Consider the following 19,611-nt stretch of genomic DNA (forward strand, 5'->3'; position numbering starts at 1 on the left):
AGAGCTATGTCTGTTCATTCCTGGTTCACCTCTGATGAATCATTACAGTTTTGTGAGTTTGCCTATTTCTCCCTTTTTTGTCCTTAGCAGAAAAAACTGAATTGAAAATTTGTTCAAAAATGCTTGCTCAAAATGAGCTATACGACCTCTCTTTCCTGACAAGTGACCTCTTCTAATTGTGCAAATAATGACTGTCCTTAGCCAAGTGGAACAGGTGAAAGTAGCTGTAAAAAGTTTGAGGTTGGAAGATGAGGTGGAAAGTTGGTTGAATAAAATGCATGACTTTGATGCTGGAGACTGCAGTTTGCCTCTGATCTCCTACCAAGTTAGTTTTACTTTTCTTCTAATCTTCACCTATTAGTCTTTGAGCCATTTTGAAACCCAAATTAATCAATATTCTTAATTTTGACGCTGAGAGCAAAAAATCACTGGGAATTATCATCCAACTAAACTGCAAACTGGTGAAAATAGTTTAATTCACAAGCTAAAGTTACTTCCAGTGGGTGGTGGAGACTAAGACATGGGCAAATGAATGTGAATACTGGACGTACTTTCAAAAGGTGGGAAGACCACAACTCTACATGAATTATGTTTTGCTGGATGTGTAAGTAGGCAACTTTTCTTTATCTTAAGCTATAAAAACCTGTACGCAGATGATATGGCGGCTGCTGGCAACTTGATTAGATGTTTTGCTTCCCCCTTGTGGTAAAAAAAATATTTAATACAGCTTTAAGTGTTCATACAGGAAATAACACCAGTGCAATGAAAAAAAAAATGAGACACTGAAATAAACAACATGATTTGTAGATGCTAGCTTATTTTATTTTTATTTTTATAGTTTCACCTCATGACCCATTACAAATACAGTAAGTCGTATAATGAGCTATCAAGCTGAAAGTCACAGGATTTCACTCGTGGATCTACAATATCCAAACAAGATTTTAGGGAGACTAGCAAAGCTGTCAGAATCATGCTTTTAGTGAGTGCTGTAACAAGCATCTCAGAAAGCATCAAAAGACATCTTCTATAAATTTGATGTTTTGGTCTTAGATAAAACCAAAAATAAATAATAAATAAGTAATTTATTTTAATGCCCCAAATTTGCTACATTTATTATTTCACATATTTAGCATGATTGAATCACGTCTGTGCACATTTTCAAATTGCCCCTTTATGACTTTGTTGGCACTATAGATCCTACACTTCCATGTCCTTGTGTAACTCTGCATGTACATAAGGACATGAACTGTAATTCATGTATTGTTTACATTCGACACTGAGGAAAACACTCAATGAGAGAGAGGGACAGGGGAGCAGGAATCTGCAGGAAATTCAAGTGCATGAAGACTCCTCAGCATTTAGATCACTTTCCCATCATTATTTTGTTATGATGGTGTTTATTTTGATAATGAAACACAATACATGCTTAAAATGTTGTAGATTAACGGAAGGCAATAACATCTAGCATAAGGCAGCATATTTTTTTTATCTTGGTAATTATCCATTCACAGTTGTTCGCAGGGTTTACCGCTGAGGGTGTAATATAACTTAATCCAAATGGCGTGTTTTGTCATTTTCTTTTCTTCCACTTGGGAACAACATCAGAGCTGAATCTGAAAAATAATCAACAAACACTATTTAGATAACTTAACCTGTGGGAATACCAGTCTTCAATTCATGTTTTTGTTCACAGAGTTTACCTGCAGACCAGTCAGTATTTGCTTTCTAACAGCAGCAATTTAACAAAGATGTAAAATGTTTTGGGTTGTTTGTTTTCCTGTTATTAGAGTTTGTTTATATATTTGTAAATCATTATCGTAGTTCCCATACCAAAGCTTCTGTTCCGAGTCTAAATTTCTTGGGACACTGCTGTTGACTTCCCCATTTAGTATTCATCTATCTGATGCTCCTTTCATTTGAATACTAGGTGCCAAGCGCAGTTCCTCTGTTCATGAATAACTCATTTTTACCCAGGGGTTTTTTGTCTAATCTTAGACATTTAAGGGGAACACAGAGATACAAAAAGGAACATGTGGATTTAGTCTAATTTAAAGGAGCAGCTTCATTCCTTCATCTGAACAGTTTGAAAGCTAAATTATGTGTATAATTTTTAAGTACAACTAACTTTCTTCTACATAGAGGTGAAATATGTCAGGGCACCAAGCACTTTTTTTTTTTTGGTCTCACGACACTGGACTGGACTGTTATACAAATGAGTTAGTGTCTGTGCACTAATAATAAAGCAATAATTAATAAAATAAGACAGTTTCATAGCATGTGAAAAATGAACTGAAATCAATTGTTGCCCAGTAACTAGAAAAATTGATCTTGCTGTTGGCTTGCTGCATGCCTTGGACAATGGTCACCGGTGCTAGAGAATATTTTTCATTTGTGGTGAAAGAGCTACAAAAACAATGGCACAAGTATAATCCTTTGTGACTGCTACATTATAGGATTTACCAGCCACTGCACCTGCAACAGAAGAAGGTTTGTTTTCCCTCCTTGTTGACCGGGCCATGGCCGTTGTCACCATCTCCTGTATACATACTGCACTGGTCTCCTCTCTCTGCACCCATCTGTGCCTCTTCCTGCTTCATCTCTCAGGTTAGGGAGCGATATCCATGCATCAAACGCTCCTCTGAGGCGCCTCGTAGCTCTGGCTGCAAGTCTTCCAAACGGGTGCAGCTGTCCTGGCAGGATGCCTGAAAGTTAAGCTCTGATCTGGCTACACAAGAGGACTTTCTCTTTGCAGTCGGTTCCTTAGGTTTCTGCTCACATGACATGACACAGCACTGCTTGTTGTCTGTGGGGAAATTCACTCTGAAAAGGTTCAGAAGTTGTTTGGTACAGAAACAGCATTGTGCACAACACTGGGCAACAGATAAAGGAACAGAAATTAGTTAGCATCTGTGCACTCATAATAAAGCAATAATTGACAAACAAAAAGTGAAGTTTCTAACATTTTTTATAATATTAATCTGTTATCGTGATCTATATTTTGAATGTTTCACAGCTGGGCCTAGATGTGATTAGAACTATAAAAAGAGATTAGTCATTTACTAAATTCTTTTTGCAGGCCTTTTGCAATTGTCAGATTACTGTGACAGTGATTACTTAAGCAGGTGTTATATCAGTACTTAACCTGTGACATAACTGGTTCTGTTGTTCATCATGTGATTATATCCAGTAATTGAACTTTTTTCATGTATTTGCTGGGCAGCCTTTTTTTCCCATAGTTCTCTTTCCTAGAAAACTAGTGCATTACTAATCCTAACAAGAGCAGAAGGACAGGAATCATTAAAACCTTCTTTTCACAGACTTAGAGCTCCTTAAGAAAATACATTTCTTACAGATCTGTCAAGAGTTCTTCCTCTAATTCACACTGTGTGAACTCATTCATTACACATCACCCAGAGCTCCCTTTCTTTGCAGATAATACGGTTATGCTGTCCTTCTTAAAAAGAAGGTGGTACGTGAGCTTTGTCTAAGATTGTGATCATTATCACCTAAAAGTTCTGTGACATTAAACATTTCTGCATGAGAACTGATTTTGTTTTAAGTCATTTGTATACAAAGATGTCAAGAAAAGGATAAAACGGTTTACTATTTGACATTTAAAGTGTGAGTATAAACTTGATGACGCAGGAGAGACATTTTTGCACCAAGACATTTATTGTTGTTATAAAATTCTCCTTCAGAAAGCACTTGAAACGACAGTAAAACAAGCTGTGAAGTGACAGCTGTCAGAGGGTTTCTAGTACACAGATGGTTCACTGTGCCTGAAAAGTACTCAAGGTGTCATCACAAAGCCACGACGTGTCACTCCAAACTTATTTTTTACATTTGGGAATAAAAAGATGAATATGGCTTGTGCATTTTTGAGCAGTGAAGTTAAACAGTGTGGCCCCTTGAAATCATATGGGTACATGTATGCACTTGTAGGATTTTTGTAGACATTTCAGATTTGCTGTCATACAAGTGACTGAAGTGCTTTTGGATTTTGTCCATTCTCACCCATGGGTAGCCTTGTAAAGATTTATAGTCAGCTCACTGTATTGCGGTATATTGTTACTCACTGTAGATGGTGAAGTACAAAGGCAACTGCAAAGGAGGAGAAAGAAGCTGTAATGTTTTAAGTCAGCCAGTCTGCACACAGTGTGTCAGGGTGGCACTCAACATTTTTCTGTAAAAATGTATAGAGCTTGCGGATTATTTATGTTCTTTTAAGTGCCATTGACATGGTCATTTATGTATGATCCTTGTAGCGATTCATAACAGAATCCATTGATATTTTTGAAGATGCATAGTCAACAATTTAGTCCCATTTGTTCCATTCCTGAAAGAAACCTTATGCTGATTCATTGTTTTCACTTGGCTCTAATTCCTTTGCCCTGAAACATGCAAACATAGAAACGCACATTCACCGTGTTAAATAAATATCTTCCAAAGGAAAATGCTTAGTGGGTTGGATGCAGGTGCAGATTATGTAGAACTCTGTTTAAACCTGAAAACATCCTGGCAGACGGTCTTTCTCTTCAGAAACCTGCACCCTTAAAATAGCGTATGTTCCCATAAATCCTTGGGTCAAACCACTTCAGTGAAATATGGGGGAAACTCATTTTAAAAGGCACCTGATCTCATAATTTATCCCCTTTAATGAACGAACTGTTCTGCCCTGATAAAAGCCCTTGGATAACATCACTTGGTTTTACAGCACAGCGCATGTAGCTTGACATGGATGACTTTAACTGCTCCTCATGAATCACTTCACCGTGCCTCAGTCTTGTTGAATATTACAATGGAAAGTTCTGCCTCAATGCTCAGCTGGCTCACAGATTCGAAGCGTACACAATTGTACTATTAAACATCAAGGCCTTTGCATTTAGTTGAGAGGAGGGAGGTCATCTAAATATTTAACATAGGTTATAAATTAACTACAGCAGGCAATTTGAAGAGGAAAAGCTCAGAGTGCCTATGCATTAGTGTTTTGGGCTTTGTAACAAAACTGCCGTATAAATATTTATAACTGAGCTGGTAGAGAATTGTTGGGGGAAAAAAAGTAAAGTTTTAGTTTATTTCAGGGCTTCAGAATGACTGCAGATTCACACGATTGTTTGTGTGTAGTGATGTTCTACTTCATGACAAAGGCTCTGAGGTCACAACTAAGTAAAAAGGAAAAAAATATTAAAGGAGAACTTCACTTTTTTTAACATTTAAATGTTAGTCTACTCATCATGCAATACCATTTAATGTGGCAGAAATGGTGGTGAACACATCATGGTCCATTTAGCAGCTGTGCAACTTCTGTATCACAGGATCTTCATCAACAGATGGAGTTTTGAGAACTTGGATTTCTCATCCATCATGGTTTGATGGCACAGTCACAATAAAATCCACCTGGTGTAAATTACACACAAGCCATGGCCAAATGCAGCAGGGGACAGGAACTTGCCTGGGTGGAGTTGTCAACATAACCTGAAGGAGCTAACATGGCTAGTAGGCTAACAATAACATTGTCCAGATTTGTCAATAATACTGTGTTTTATCAAACATTTCACTGTCACAAACTTCTGTCACCATCCTTGCACTCACTACAGCCAATCAGCATCCTTTTCTGTTGCTTGTATTATTTCATAGTGCAGTTAAGGAACAAGGATAATAAATAAACATTATTCCCTGACTGAGAGGTCAGTTCCTTCCGTCTCTCACACCAGCTGGACATGCTGCAATTTTCGCAGGACAAAGTTCAATCAGATCAAACTCTGTGTGAAAGAGACCAGAAGCACATGTGTCTCACTCTGTTTCACCTAAAAAAGAAAAAAAAAATGGCAGGCGAATTTCAGTCTCACAGTGCCATAAGAGTTGAGATGTAACTGTTTTGAATGTGGGTATATACCAGACAGGGAAGGTCTAACAAAAAGATAGAGACTGTCCTCCCAAAAAAAATGGACAGCTTCAGGCATTTCAGCAAATGCCAAATAACATCATGTGTTTATGTTCAAGTGACAACTTGTGGCTGCAGGAATTATGACTCTTGTCAAACAGGAGCCAAGGAGGAAATAGTATGACATTATTACAGAGCCACAAAGTCTGCAGAGGGAGGAGGTCTGGGTAGATGGATAGGTCAACAGGACAGCAGGAATGAGAGACAGTTGTTTGTTTCCTGTTTCCTACCAAGAGTCAAAGCTGGTTTCTTATAGCAATGACTACGATTGTTCCCTGGGAGCTACACTGCACTTGTGATTGAGGTTAAAATGAAATTAAATTATGCATATAAAGCTACTTACAAAAGAAAACAACAGTCTGTAGCAAGACTGTAAGAAAAGGAGCGAGCATGTAAGCCGACTTTCAAAGGCTCCAGCTCATCAAACACAGATGAACCTCATCTGAGTAACGAGCAGCCGAGGCTAAAATCTTCATCATTTTTCAACTGTAATCAGTAATGGAATTTGTTCACCAACAAAGACGATGGAAATGTTTCAGAGATATTTGAAGACCACTTTGGTCAGACCTGGAAAACTTTTCTTTGTGAAAACAGGACTTTTAAAATCGATCACTATATGACTTTAATTGGTCTCTTGGTTTAAAAATTCAGGTGAAGCAAGAATTATTCCAGCAGGAAATAGTTTGAGATGGAGGGGAACATTTTATGAGTCACTTTCCCCAGAGGAACTAATCATCTGTGGCACAGTTTGTTTTTCAAATGAACATAAAAATTGTTCACTCCTTCACTGTGTGACATTCAAACCAAGAAATCAAAGACAATACAAGTACACAATGAACAGAGTTTAGCTTTTCACACATTCAGCTCTTTGTAGTTCAAGTGTTTTTCTTTCATTTTATGACGCACATTCGGACTGCACAATTTTGTATGTAAGTCACTGTGAGAATAAACTTTTGATCAAAATCTAATATTTCTGATCTTGATTACGGTTGTACTCGCCTGTTCTTAAAATCAGCTTTGCCTTTTTACAAAAACACATTCACTACACTGTAGGCAGGCTGGCCTATTACCTTTGCAAAAATATGATTATGGAGTGTTATTTACAGTACTTTCAGCCCAGGAATATAAATATACCAGCTTATCCAAACATCAGTTTGCTTGTTGCTTTTCACCTAAAAAGTTTTTATACCTAAAAACCTACCCTTATGGTGAATGTATGGTTAAGTTTAGTCAACCAGAACAACTTGATTACAGATAAAACAAAATGTTGTATTTAAGTTTCAAGCCAGCATGGGTACAATTTAAATAAATTGTGTCTTTGGCGACTATTTTTGTTAGCATCTGGAAAAACACTATTTGTGTGAATAAACGTACGCACCACAGAGTGCCCTCAAATTTGACAGAAATGCTCGCTCATTGAGCTTTGTGTATATATAAATATAACTATAGAGGATTTGATACAAAACACAATCATATGCCTCAGCCAGGCTTTAATCAGTAACCTAAGTGGACTCATCTGAACAAAACAAAAGCTGATTGAAAAAAAACATCCATCCATCTGGGAGCAGCACATTTATATAAGCTGTGCCTATAATGAAAATCAGAGCAGAGGTTTAATAAGACTGTAGTCACAACAAGTGGATGTTGGTTGTGGCGCAAAACATTTTTATGATACTTGCAAATAACAACATATTCAAACTACGTTAATAGAAAAAACAGTCTGTATTTAAATGCATGTGCTGCTGCAAATTTGTTGTATGTGAACAAAAATGAAGACCTTGAGAAAGAAGTTCAAACCTTGCCCTGAAATGAAACGATTGCTTTCAGAAGTTAGAAAAATTCTCCAGAATTCATTCCCACATTACACAGTAAAACCTCAAGTGCGCACAACAAGGTCAAAATTGTACCAGGAATTCAGACTGTAAGCTATGATTTATGTTTGTGTTTTGGGTCATAATTTCACATTTTGCTTTCATTCCCTGTATCAAGTATATCCAGCTAAGCCAGGGGTTTGTTTTCCAACTGTATAATCATTGACTACTTGTTCTTGTATCCCTGTTAGACCTCAGATCTCAGCACATAGTCAGGTGAGTACAACTAGTAGAAGTGGTGGCTGCAGCTATAAGAATAAAAATGAAGTTGAAACAAAATGTAGTTTTCCTTCATGTCTTGCTAGAAGGTGTGTGTGCGTGTGTGTGTGTAATGTGGAGGAAAACTAGTAAACCACCAAATGTTAGAAGTTAACTTTCACAGGACATTGCTGTAAAAAAATCTATTTGTACTATTGTAGTATTGGTTTAAATCAAAACCATAATGACTTTACTCTCCATCTCCCAACAAACACACTTTGTTCTCTCATTCTCATTTATTCTGTTAGGGCTGTTTATCCGGAGTGGCTTATACTGTACGTGTGTGTGTGTAAGTCTCTAGTTCACAGCATATGAGCTGTTGTCGCAGCCTGGCATCAGCTGCTGACAAAAATGGTATTCATAACTTGGTGAAAGTCCATGAATTTCTAAATGCTGGCACAAATAAATAGGAAATTCAGATGTGTGAGACACTTATTTTGGATTCAGAAGAAAATACTCTTGACCGCAGATTGCAGCAAGCAGGCTTTATTTTTGTGATACTTCCAGCCTTGATGCATGAAATTTAGTGAAATGAGCACGATGTTTTAAAATGCAAATAAATGCCTTGTGTGAAAAATGAGAGAAATGTGTTCTTCCACCTCAAAGAGGATTATGTGCCGGAGACAAATAGGCCCAGTCAGTACTTGAAATGGCGCAGGGGATACTGGGAGTGTGGAGGTACAAAGGGCAGGTGGAAAGATACGTTTACTTTTAACTACAGCAGCTCAGGTTAAATGTCAGTGTGGTGCGGGTGCTCGGTGGTTAGCTCTGTCACCTCACCACCACCAGGTTTCATGTTCTCCCTGTGTCTGCGTGGGTTTCCTCCCACAGTCCAATGACATGCAGGTTAAGTGAAATGGAGACACACAAATTGCCTGTAGGTGCGAATGTGTTTGTCTGTCGCTGTGTGTTACCCCTGTGACAGACTGGTGACATGTCTGGGGCGCACTCTGACTCTCACTCAATGTGTGATGAAACAGGTGGTTTGAACGTGGATAGATGGGACCGTGGTTAAATTCTAACTCTTAACGTGTGTGGTGTCAAAGTGTTGAAACACAGTGGTGGACAGTAACTTAGTACATTTACTCCAATACTGTACTTAAAGGAGAATTCCGCCAATTTTACATATGAAAGTGAAATATGAAACCAACTACGAGACTTGTTAATGGTCAGTATTTGTTGAACCTTGTGAGTGTGTGGACTCTGTTAAAAACAAATTTTTGAGACTGTGGCCTCTTTAGTTGTAGTTGTGGATTCTAATATGAAAAGGTGTAAAAAAAAAAAAAAATTAATTCCCACTCTTCCCCTGTTCTGCTGCATCAGTTTTGATACTTAAAAACTGTGAAACAGTGAGTCCAACATAAGTGCAGTGCTAAATTGGTGGAGTTTAGAGTACTTTACTCAACTGTTTGCAGTTTATTCTTCAGAGGGAAATGGAAAATATTGTACTTTTTACTCTGAAAAGTAACAAGTAACTTGTCAGATTAAGATTTCACATAAAGACAGATTATAAGATTATAAAATACAGTACATTTTAACAGAATCAACTTGTAAATCCCAGCCATTTTAGCTTGTGACTCCTTACAAAAAGCAGTGTCTAGCTGGGGCCTCTTTCACATGTAGGCGAGTCATTAGCAGTTTCAACAAAGACAAGATTTCCTGTCTAAACCTCTCAGATGATTGCATAAAAATAAACAAGGCCTAAGGAGGTTAAATTATCCAAAGGTTCACAACAAAGGAAGAGATCAGAAAAAAGTACAAGTGAAAACAAATGAATGTTGCAGAATTAAGTATTTAATAATCTCACAGCCTCTCTGATTCATCTGACCCTTTGGAGGGGCCCTACCCATTGGATGAAAGCCCTTTAACTAAACTGCCTCACTGTGTATAAAGTAGTAAAACTAGCTCCACCTCAACCAGCTAGATCCAGATCTGAAAACTTCATCCATGGTGATTTAATCCAATGCAGTTGTTATAGTTTCCTACTAGAATAAAGTCTGAACCAAAGAATCTGCATTTCAAATCAGTATGAACTGAAAACAGTTCCACTCTGCAGTATACTGTACGTACAGTGTGTCATGTCAGTCCAACTGTGTCTCACCCGACATTAAGCTTCCAGTTTCTCTGTGTGTTACATGCACACAATTTCTGATTATCATAATTGCCAGTTAAAGGGAGTAGTTTGTTGTTTGGGCACAAGCCATGCATTTGAACCAACTTCAAAAAGCACTTATCAGCATGTTATAGTTTTTTAGTTCTTTAATGCAAATCCTGTGCCGCAATACTGACCAAGCAAAGACAGTTTAAGGAGGCAGAGGCTTAAAACAATGAAGGGCACCTTCACCTAGGAAAGCTTTAAGTGTTTTTTTTTTAAGCTAAGTTTTTTTTTACATATTACTCAAATGAGGATTGTTTTGAAGAAAAATAAAAATTAACACATTTTAAAAGGTGTACGGTTGAGTGGCAGGCAGGACTGTAACGATCACCGGGGCAGGTTGTTTTCATTGTTTTTAGTTTATACTGACTCTCACACAAATGTTCTGTGCCCACGTACCCAAAAGTTGATGTTTCCAACAGCAAGAAGAAACTGATCATTGCACTTTCCAGCAAACACAGTGTCCTGCAGTGTTCACTGTTCAGAGAAGTTTTCATAACGTCAACTTGTAGAAAGTGAGGAGAAATATGAGAAAGAGCAAATGAGCTGCTGATTATGCACCAGATTCTCACAAAGTAAAAACGACAGTTAAACGGCTGTGCACAGTGTTTGTGCTGCAAATAAACAGTATTTTTAAATTTTTAAACCTCTTGGGTTTTTAAATGTGTTTCTCATCCTTAATCAAGGTGAATAAACTGAGACTTTTTTACATTTTGAAAAATGTAAACTGGGAACAATGACTGCTATCTGACTGAAATCATTTAGGACTTTCATACAAATTACGCTTTCAGTCTCCACATAATACTGTCAGTTCAGTAATATTTTATCTTTGCGTCTAGTTTTAAATCCAATTCTGTCCAGACTTTGCTTGAAGATCCTGTGGCATGTCGATCTCTCTGTATATTCAATTATATTCACAGTGGAGTCCATTTCAGTGATTCCTCTTTTAATGACACACATATTACCCTTCTCCTGATTCCTCAATATCCCTGTCATTTGCTGAACATCACATTGATGTCATAATTGAGACTTAGTGATACAGTGATATTGATCGGGACATTGTGTTTGTGGAGAAATGTTTATTGGTCATAACTGTGCAAACCATTTGAAGACATCAAAGTCATTAAATTCATGAACAGATATCACATACTTACTGCAAGATAAAGAAGTCAACAGCCTTTTTCTATTAGAAGGAGCAGTATTGAAACACATTTTGATTATATATTAAGTGGATATTTAAAGCTTGTTTTTGTGACAAATGTGGTTGAAACTTGTTTGTACCAAAAAGAAAAAAAAAAAAAAAAGAAATTATGAATTCCGGGTGGATTGTCATTCATCTTTGCATTTGACATGTGGGATCTTTGTCTCTGCCAGAGTGATTCAGTTTCGTCTTAATGTCAGGCAAGCAAAATTAATCACACAGACGTATATGCAGAAGAAAAGGGGTGTAACTGTGTAATTTTTATGGAATAATCTGACCTTCAGGTCATGACAAAAAGGGCTCGGCACACATCATGTGTGACAAATCCATAGCTGAAAAGAGGTGATGTTGTCAGAGACCTTGAAAACTAAGCGACAGCCCTGGTGGTATGACGCACCGTGAAGCAAGCTGGGTTGCTTGGTTTCAGCTCACAATGCAGCAACAACTGGCCCTGACGCAGGCACAAATGAAGACGGATTGCGTATGATGACACAAGTCGAGTTTAATTCGCTCTTTCGCCAAAAGGGGTAAGAGCTGAGGGAGAGAGATGTATCGTGAGCGTTGGAAGTTAACTCAATATGTAACAAAGCCCAGAGGTGTGGCTTTGATCTTCTCTTGCCGAGAGTTGTGACATTCCCTGTTTCAGCATATCCGAACTCAGGTGGCCTTACACACAATAGCTTGGGAAAATAACTTCATCTCACAGACTAAATAAGGAGCTCTTCAAGTCCCCCTAGAATCTGGGAAAGGAAGGAGATGAAACAACCGGATCAAATTGTATTATTCTTCCCTGATGTTGTATTCATTTTATATGGGAAAAGAGCCATGTGCTGCTGACTGAGACCTGCGTGTGTTGTAAATCTCTTATCTCGCTGCAGCACAGGTGGGGTCAGCTCATTTTCAGTGCAATCAATTCAAAATGTCAGCAGAAATTCTGGTTTATTTTCCACAGCTGGAACATTCAGTCTCATTTATTTGTCAGCAGGTTGGATATATGTCGAGCCAGGATTCCTGTCACCCTGCATACTACACATCTAGTCTTTCCTGCAGAGCACACTTTTGTCAACAAGCCCGATCCCTGATCTGTACTGGCCTCACCCCATGTTTCACACCACCATTTGCTCTCAGAAACAGTAAAATCATACTTTAATCTGAGAAATAGCAACAACTGTCATTTAAAAAACACATATTATAAGGGTGATTGAAGATTTAGTTTTCAACATTTACATTTTTTACATTTTCTATTAGATTACTATAGTGATCTTCCTATTTTGTATGCACCATGTCCTCAGGTCAAAAATGACCTGCTCCAGCTTTCCTACTATGATAAACCTTCTTCATTGAATATTGAATACAAAATCTATTTTGTATGAAGACACAGCCTGCCACTCATCACTAACAGGAGAGAATTACTGTGTGTTTTCTCTAGTCCTGACAGACAGCGCCCGAGTGCCCTATGCACACCTAATTTTTAAACAGAAATAAATACACAAATAAGTTTTATGATGCTCTGATGCTTGCCTAGGACTCCTCTGAGTCACTTCCTTTGGCAATCTCTATGTGGTGTGTATCTGTGTTTGTGAGTTACTGAATGACAAAGAAAAACACTGGCTCCCCAGCTGATGCTACCTGTGTGTGTGTGTGTGCCTGTGCCTGTGTGTGTGTGTGTGTGCCTGTGCCTCTGTGTGTGTGTCTGTGCGTGTGTGTGTGTGTGTGTGTGTGTGTGTGTGTGTGTGTGTGTGTGTGTGTGTGTGTGTGTGTGTGTGTGTGTGTGCGTGTGTGTGCGCAAGTACATTTAATAGCCTCAGGGCATCATGTATGCTCCATAGTTACTATAGACTCAACAACTGCTGGGTCAAGAAAATGTAAGACAATCTGTGAACCATGGTGGTGTTCTGACTTAAATTATATATTAAAAAAAAAAAAAATTTGTGAAAGCATCAGTTTAACAATTTGAAACAAACAAGAGGGGTTTTCAGACTCAGTTCAGACAGAATTGAAGATATAGAAAATAATTAATTTTGTTTGTCTGTCTAATGTGTTTCTGAACACTGAAACACAAAACTAATATAAGACTAAAGACAATTTAAATGACTCGTTCATATTCTACATTGTGTACCTTGGCAGTTTTTTTTTCCTCAGCACTACACAAATCTGTGTGGCTTAAAAGAGGTGGAAGCCAGTGGTTGAAGGAGTAATTTGCCACTTAAAGGTGCAGGATGTGGGTGTTGAAGTCACTGACAGTGATCATCAGGAAGTGATTGTGGGCAGCAGCAGTGCTGGAGAATCTGTATTTGAACCACCGTGGATCTGAGTTAGAGGTAATAAGGGTGCCTGGGGAGGTGGAAGCAGCCGTCCTCTGAAAAATGGAAGTCGTTTTAGAACGACACAAAATCAGCATGTTCTGATTTGATTTGGTTTGTTTGGGTTTGGGCACAAAAAGAACCTGGTTAAGGTCAGGGGTCTATTACAGACATGGTTAACCAATGTTGACTGTCAGTAGGAAACAGGAAGCAGACAGCGGTCTGCCTTTGCTGCTGATGGAGTGTCAAAGTCTGAGATTTTGTTGACTCATTTAACCGCCCCGATCCTCTCCATCTACTGAGTTTGTAGCTCTAGAACAATGCCAAACTATTTCCTTTGCTGCTGATGGAGAAATGTCACACTGCTTGTGGTCACTAGAGGTCTTTGTGAAGTGAACTTAAAGATATGTTGTTTTGGGCCATTTTCTAAAATGTTCTTTTCTTGGAGGATAGTCTGGGGTGGTAACAGGTTTGGGTGTGTGAAGGAAGTGTCAGGAGTAATTTGGGCCACAGATGGAAGAACATATGAAAGGAGAAACATACAGGACACATTAAGAGGACATATTAAGAAGCAAGTACAAGATGGTGACTCTTCATTTATTAGAAGTCTGAAGGAGAGTCATTGTGCTGCGAAATATGACAACATCAAATAAAATTCTTAAATGGGAGTTCCATTTGGTGTTCAGATCTATTTTCTACCATGGCAAGATATCCTTTGACCCAGCACCCATCCTGTGCATGTCTTTATTACTGGTTTCAGTACATAAGAGGCCCACACTGAACCATTTCCAATACGGCAGTGATGCAAACTCGGACTGCAAGAAACCTGGGTTATAACCCTTGGCAGCAGGCGATGATTCTCATTAAACATCTCAGCATCAGCCTGTTCCTGTAGATTCTTGCAATAAAAAATTAGGTGCTAGACACATAAAATTCATGCTTAAAACTCTCTCTGTACATTTAAAGACAGAAAAATGCATATGCATTATTTTTTAAAATCAAATTTACAAAGTTGAATATGTCCCTGGTACTGTTTTATAATACTCAAGAAACTGTGCAACTGAGCGCATGTACATCATTTCCACTCCCACAGTTTGCCAAAAATGGATGCAGAAACTCCCTTAAGCATCTGTTTGCTCAGGTTTAAATAGAATGATAAATCCACCAATAAATAAATAATCACACCTAACCCTCAAAAACTGTGTGCACCTGGTGTGTATGGTGTAAGTATGGTGAAGTGATCACATTCTCTCTGCACACTGTTCTTTTCTAAATGCCAGTTTATGTGTGGGAAATGGTGCATGCACGGTTTTTGTGTGTATACATCTGGCCCCTTCCTCACCAGATAAAAGACTCATCCTAGGGTTTGTCATCTGCCACCTGCAGTACAGTGCTGCAGCTCGCTACTGGAGTCCTTACATTTTCCACTAGAGCTCTGCAAATAGTCCAGAGGTTTTGTGGCAATGCCAAATTTTCCAATACCACTACACTGGCTCCCTGTTGCAGTTTGCATCCAGTTCAATACTCTGGGAACTGAAGAGAACTGCTCCTTTCTACCTCCAAGCAACAGTCAAAGCCAAGACTTCAGCTCAACCACTGTGCTCCTGTGTCTCTGGTTGATTGCCTGCCTGTCACTCAGAGGACCCTGTGGTTACTCATCTTGGTCGAGGTTCTTCTCTCTTCAGGCCCCACAGTGGTTGAATGAACTCCCAGAGGTCAGAACAGAAGAGCCACTGCCCTTCTGCTGCTGCAGGCTGCAGCCCACCTTTTCAGCACCTACACATCATGCTAGGAGTTACTAACATCTGATTTCCTAAAACTGTGAGACAAAGAGTAACTTTTTTTTCCTGTAAGTTGTTTTGGACAAAAGGATTTCCTTAACATATGTAATGCATTTTTGATTGATCAATAGCAAGGTTAAGTGAGGTCTCCTTAACTTCTTACAATGAAAGGTTTAAAATGGTCTTATATATATCAACCATTACATTTGAAGGTGACTAATAATTCTAATATAGAGAAAGGAGAACATAAGTGAGTTTTCTGACACAAGGCATTGTGAAGCAGTCGATCTTGAATGATGCTGGGGCAGTGATAATGGTCTACTAATGATATCACAATACCAGAATCCACTTTAGCAGCCAAGTTAAAGAAGTAAGCAGTGATTTAAAACATCCCAAGGCATCTATTGAAAGTATGGGATGAGAAAAGTGGAAGGGAAGGCTAACCAGATTCCACGGCATCATGGAGTCAGTGTATGGGAAGGGGACAGAGTGCAAAGAGAAGATGTTTGTGACTTATCTAAGGTAGGCAGAGCTCATTTGAGCATACCAGAATGTTCTTGTGACATCTTGAAAATCTCTGTTTGGTATTACTGAGTGCTTTGTTGCAGACTGTCGGCAGAGTCTTCAAGGTCGGAGACTGGATAATGGTCTAGGTAGCATCTGCTCAGCGAGGACAAGGTAGCTGTACAAAAGCCAAAGAGTGACAATATCTGTTGAGGGAAGTAACACAGCAGGCAGTCCGAGCTCGAATGGACAGTGTGCAGTATGTGACAGAGAATGAAGAAAAGGCTTTAAGAAGGGAAACAGATGTGTTACGCAGAAGTTAAATAAGCAGGGATATGTAAGGATTGGGTTTCCAACATCTATATCTGATGATACTTTGAAATACAGCATAGAAAGTGGTTCAGACTGAGGTGTGTCAAACTGAACACAAAGCTATTTGTTTTCTGTTTTATTATGTGACTGTTAAAGCACATTTGCAGGCTTCGTTTATTTGCCCCAAAACCATAGTGCACTGCTTGCACAGACTTTAGCTGTCGCTAGCTAGCAACAGCTTCACATGTTTTTGGTGCACAACCCAGTTTTCTTTGTTGTTTCCTTCTTGTCTCGATGTATTCATGAAGTGGACAGGAAAAACAACTTTTTTTGTAAATAGATTGATATTGAATATACCAGGAGCTTAGAGTGGAAGAGAAAAATATCTAATACTGGGTTAAAGGAATGGGATTTGAGCCAGGAGCAAAGAAGGCAAAGGGTAAGGCCAGGAACATGGGGGAGTTGGCTGGTGGCTGGTTGTGTGGAGCAGGGGAAAGCCTGGGCAGAGCTGAGCAGAGCACAGTGTCAGGAGAACAGGACGCTGAGTGGGGTCTAGGGCAGAGGAACAAGGGGCTGGAAACAGAGGCCAGATCAGTGCAGATGGGACTGCAAAGAAGGCAGAACAGCTTTTGCCATAGAGCAACAGGCTACAAGCAAAAAAAGATATTTGAACGGCTTGAAAACAGACTGACAAAGCAGATACTATGATCTGGGGGTGGTATTTGTAGGTCTTGATTGCAGGATGGGATGCAGCTGCTCGGGCTCTGCTCTGACTCCAGCACACCTGTCACCACTCAGACAATCACAGACACAGACACACAGGGAGAGAATGGGGGGAGGGGCTGCAGGCTGAGGTGGAAAGCATGACAATTTTTATTATGTTTAGACACTCACAGTGCTTGGTTAAAGGTAGAATTGTGGCTTAGTTTAATACAGAAAAAGTTCACAGTGATGTCTGACACACTGTGTTTATTTGCACCTAACAGAAACCACAATGCTTTTGTTGCTTAAACCTAACCACAGATTGGACTCTGGTGTGATAGTGGCATGCTTTTTGCACCTGCCATCTGCCCTGACCACCTCCTAACGAGTCCACTGTTGTTAATGTAGCACTTTATTCATTCATTCATTCAAAACAAAAACCCTGTTGCCTCTGAGCATAATCCTGCCAACGATTATGGTCAATGCACCATTTCAAAAATTTCAATTGCAAAAGTTTTACCCTAGAGTAAAAAAGACAAAGTTCACACCGCAAAGCTTGAAGTCCTGCTGTAAGAAATCAGCAGACAAAAGCAGAAACGCAGCTGTGTCAGTAGTGGAACAGAAACCAGCGATGTGTCATTAAACCAGTATACTGTGGCAGAAAATATAGAGGGAATGGTTTGCCATGATGTTAGATGCTAAAAAAAACTTCTTGCTGAAGCAAAGACGACTTAGATGCAAGATGATCAAGGGGGTGTGACAGTCATGCACATGCTAGATCAGAGAATATTATCCCATAGAGCAGGTGACAGCTACCAATACAAGTACTGATTTGGTAACAGTGTGACAGAATTGGCACATTTTTTTTTCTACTTCAGTATCTTGGTTTTTCATTAGCTTTATCTCATACATGTGTCTTTGTCTTGAATGTGAAGTTGGGGATTAATTTCAGATTAACTGTAAAAAGGGCTAATTAGTGACCTCTAAATTCATAGACTACCTGCCTTAGTCACAACAGATTTCCTCAAGTTTCTTTTTTCTCTTCCTTTAGGCTTTTTTTCTCCATCATTTCAGATTACTTGGTCTGGTGTTCCTGAGACTTCAGAATATCAGCTTATGTTATATCATGAAACATGAACATGGACTTTTTAAGACCATTTTTTAATTACCTTGGTTCCTCAGAGAGTGTCTGGCTGAATCCATGCTCTAATTAAATCACTATGCAGGTATTCAAAGCATGATATGCCATGATATGCTGGACCGGCTGCACCATAAGAACTAAAGCAAGGCCAATTATCTATATTGTGCCTTCTTCTGAAAAATCTCACAATTCAAACACTCATGTGACATTTAAGCACTTATGAGGACGAATGTGAGAGACTGTTTCTTGTGGACTGAACCTCGACAGAGATCAAATCACACCTCAAAGGCACCTGCTCACACTTCCAAGTATGATCTCATCTGTTCTACTTTAGCTTTCAGCCGTGACTTTTAGGTCTTCACATTGTTTAATAAATCATCAAAATATACTGCTGGTAATAAAATGCTTCATATAAAATTCATACTTGGGGGACGACGGTGCCACTTCAACAGAATAAGCAGAATAAATAATTATTTTATTTCACCGCGAGGAAATATTGCATTCACTTCTGGAGGGGAGGAATGTAAAACTTTCGGTCTCTTTGCTCCAATTTATGGGTCCATTCATCATTAAACAATTACATAGGCAAAGAATTCAATTTCCCTCCTCTCATTTCTTTTTTCATGACCATGTTTCCCAGAAAGGGCAAAAACATAATTACAGAATGCAGCAACACGCTAACAAAGAAATATCGACTGTTGGCTTACAGGGGAACATTCAGTGTGAATTGTGAAGGGGTTTTTGTTGCTAATAATGTTTTCCCCTCCATTATCCTGGAGACGTTTTTCACTGCTGCCTTGCAGTGTGGGAGAGGTTTATATTTAAAAAGAAGGGAATAAGTCTTTTTCAAGCCCGTAAATCTACCTTTCCTTTGTGAACAAAGACAAAAGAAGCTGCCTTAACTTGGAGATCAACAATGATGCGATGTACAGGAGGCAGTGCTTGTGGATGGTTTTTAACATGTGCCAAGGATCTTAAGCATTGAATGTTGTCTTTCTGTTTTATTTCCTGTTGGTGAATGCTTGAATGTGTGTAGAAGATGCATAGCAGCACATGCGTGTATTCCTCTTTTGCAGCCAGCCACAATTTTTGGACGTCGGTTTGGAACTGGAGTCGGCTCACATGGGAGCTCATTTGGCAGCCCAGCCTGTCACCGGGGAGTGTATGAAAGCTAAACCTAATGAAAGCACACACAGCCAAAACCTGCCGGCTAACATCTGCCCCAGACTTCAGCTACAACAAGCTCCATTCTGTCGTCAGCGTAAAACCACACAGCTCTCGTTTTCCAGGCTCTCTTTTTCTCACTTGAGTTGCAGGTCTATATGATCTTTTATGTGTTGTATGGGCTCCACAGCCTGTAGGGCTTGGAAATCTATCAAAAAATGTGATGTGTAATTTCAAAACTACAGGGATTTCAGAGAACAAATCTGTTTCTTTTT

This window comes from Toxotes jaculatrix, chromosome 10 (genome assembly GCF_017976425.1).
Source record: "Toxotes jaculatrix isolate fToxJac2 chromosome 10, fToxJac2.pri, whole genome shotgun sequence".
NCBI classification, from domain to species: Eukaryota; Metazoa; Chordata; class Actinopteri; family Toxotidae; genus Toxotes; species Toxotes jaculatrix.